This window comes from Uloborus diversus, chromosome 4, assembly GCF_026930045.1.
Source record: "Uloborus diversus isolate 005 chromosome 4, Udiv.v.3.1, whole genome shotgun sequence".
NCBI classification, from domain to species: Eukaryota; Metazoa; Arthropoda; class Arachnida; order Araneae; family Uloboridae; genus Uloborus; species Uloborus diversus.
In genome coordinates, this window is record NC_072734.1 from 6,523,029 (window position 1) to 6,526,130 (window position 3,102).

General features: G+C 37.0%; 1 protein-coding gene across 1 annotated transcript in view; it reads right to left on the bottom strand.

Moving 5' to 3' along the window:
- Positions 1 to 2,080, bottom strand: part of LOC129220039 (protein TFG-like) — a 32,721-nt gene extending 30,641 nt beyond the window's left edge. Inside the window, exon 1 of the mRNA XM_054854371.1 lies at positions 2,005 to 2,080. The gene's annotated coding sequence lies outside the window, so the exon portion shown is untranslated. The remainder of the gene's footprint in view (positions 1 to 2,004) is intronic.
- Positions 2,081 to 3,102: the final 1,022 nt, after the last annotated feature.

Below are 3,102 nucleotides of genomic sequence, written 5' to 3' on the forward strand. Positions count from 1 at the left end.
ATATTTACTTCATGGGGGAATTTGGAAGAAGGTATCAAAATTTCAACCCTCCTAAGTGAAACAAGCAAGTTGGCATCAGTACTGCGGAGTCTGAGGGAAAATGTCCGACTTTGACTAATGGAATTTCAAACCTTCGACTCTGACTCCTTTAACCCAAAATCACTCTGAATTTGATTGATTGATCAAAATTGGGGAGATATTTACTTCATGGGGGAATTTGGAAGAAGGTATCAAAATTTCAACCCTCCTAAGTGAAACAAGCAAGTTGGCATCAGTACTGCGGAGTCTGAGGGAAAATGTCCGACTTTGACTATTGGAATTTCAAACCTTCGACTCTGACTCCTTTAACCCAAAATCACTCTGAATTTGATTGATTGATCAAAATTGGGGAGATATTTACTTCATGGGGGAGTTTGGAAGAAGGTATCAAAATTTCAACCCTCCTAAGTGAAACAAGCAAGTTGGCATCAGTACTGCGGAATCTGAGGGAAAATGTCCGACTTTGCCTATTGGAATTTCAAACCTTCGACTCCGACTCCTTTAACCCAAAATCACTCTGAATCTGCAGCCTAATTTATTCTTCTTTATCCAAAAAGGTTTAAAACCACTGGGATTATTCACTGGGATCCAAACACTCGCATTTAATAAATTTTAATTTTGAAATCTTTTTTAGAAAACTTCAATTAGAAAACAAAGGAGTAATTTTATAAATTACACAATGTAAGTGCATATATTTTAAATATGCAACATACACTTAAAGTTAATAAACACTTAATAACAATTAGACATTGAGCTCCCAATTTGATACTTTTTTAATTGCAGAATTTCTAATAATTTTTAGGATTGAGGGGAAAACTTTTTCCTATTTTTTGTAGAAAGTTCGGAAAATTTTGCGTTCACCAAGACTTTCACCAAAGCATAGATCGAATTTATAATTTTATTGTATTTGGCACGGAGGCGAATGCTTAGCATGACCCTGGCTTGCTTTAACTGTTTTACAATATACAGTTAGCTCTCTGTTTAACTACTTGCTCTATTTAAAGACGACTTTTCACTGTCCCAGATTCTCCACTGTAGTTTTAGATGCATTCTACTTAAGGACGATTTTTTGCGGTCCCTTGAAAGTCGTTAAACAGAGAGTCAACTGTATTAAGGGAAAACTTACAATAAATATTAGCATTAATTCCTGTTAGATTTTGAATGGGAACTTGGAAGATTTTGTGACTACAATATACCTAACATGCTCCAGTCACTATTGCTGAACGTGGAGGATCATCGACTGGCTTGCATTGAACCCAGTCACTGTCACAAGCTAACGTCTTACAGACCAGGCCACCATAACCCCTATTACTATTACATTGCCACTTAGGGACAAGCCTTTGAATATAGCAAGCCAAGGGCTATGTACAAACTTGTTTCTGATCTCCATGCCTGGGCGGAAATTCATTTGCTTGAACATATGTTAAAATCAAAATTTTTTGAGCTATAAAATATTTTTTAAATTTTAAATCAATTCTGATAAAATGGTAATCTATTGAGAGTTAATCTAACTATGCCTTACTCCATGACTAAAACTTATTTTATTCCTAAAAATTAATAACATTACAACTATTCTGCACATTAAAAATATGAATTAATTTTATCAATACATTAAAGGAATACAGTCACATACAAACTTAATGAAATTAGCGGATGGAATGACTGCACACACATAGCAAAATAGCTGATAAGTATGTTATGATATAAAGTCCCTAAGAAAGACAATTATAACATACAAAATACTTTTCCTGAATATATCGAATAGTGATGGATTACTATTTGGTAAAGAAAGTAAACATATTTCTGGATACATAATATAAAACAAGGAAAACATTTAAGACTACAAATCGTGGTACATTGCTTGTACTTAAAGAAAGCAGTCATACATTACATTAGATACATAAATGAAGCAACAAATATTCATCAAAAAATGGTTTGAGCAAAAAAGAAATTAAATATCCCTACATTTTCCATACAGAACTGTCAAGTGATCGCACAGTGAACCAAAGCAAAATAATTGGACCACGCCACAAGACCGCAGTTACAGTTGTATCAACGTAAAAATTACACGTGAATCATCTGAGCATGAGTTGTCATTGGTTGCGTTCGACGAGCTCGACTGGGAGCGACCGGTTAGTTAATCACGTGACAGCTAATGATCACGTGCTCCAATCAACCAATCAACTGCTTAGAATGGTAACCGCTGTGCCGCTGTGGTAACCGGTTGATCATAGAACGCTTCGGTTAGTAACCAGTTACTTACCGGTCGACCGGTGAGTTTCGTAGAACGCAACCAAAATTGGATAGGTGTTCATTCATGCAGAATTTTGCAGATTTTTTTGTTGTACAACGTTACATTATCTTCGGAACAGGGACATATCCTAACGTGGTGATGATCGGTCTCGTCCGAACTACATTTCCTCTTTCTATTCCTATTCCTATTCAGAGTCACAACTGACTACAACTGTATTTATGTCGAGGACTGCATACTAAGTGCCTTGCCTCCATTATTTTATGTACCGATAGATGGCAGCACCATCACCGGATCGAACAGTTAATGAGAATTTAGAACTAGTCCAGGAGCTAATAACTACCTGGTGCTAGCACTCAGAGGTATCGTTTCACCTGGAGGACATTGAGACCACGAGCATATTTAACATCGCCCAGTCCCCTTTAATGACGACATTGGGTCTTCGACCATCGAGGTTCGAACCCAGGACCCTCCGGCCCCAAATCCGACACTCTACCGATCGGGCTACCACGGTCTTCCTTTTTCTATGCATGAAAAATGTAATTTTTCCTATAGGGATTCTAATCCCCCCCCCCCTCTATCCTGCATGGCAGGAGCCCTTAGTGGCAGGATCCCGTAATGAAGAAGAAGATGAAAAAAAGCATCACGTTGAGATCTTGAACCGTACCTGAAACAATGCGTTTGACAACAAATGTTGGCGCTGATTTTGTCTAAATGTGTTGAATTTCGTACTACTTTTTCATTCAGATATTCTTTTTCCCTTCATGATAATTGTCTTTACATAAATGTTATCTAATTCTTCCTCTAAAATC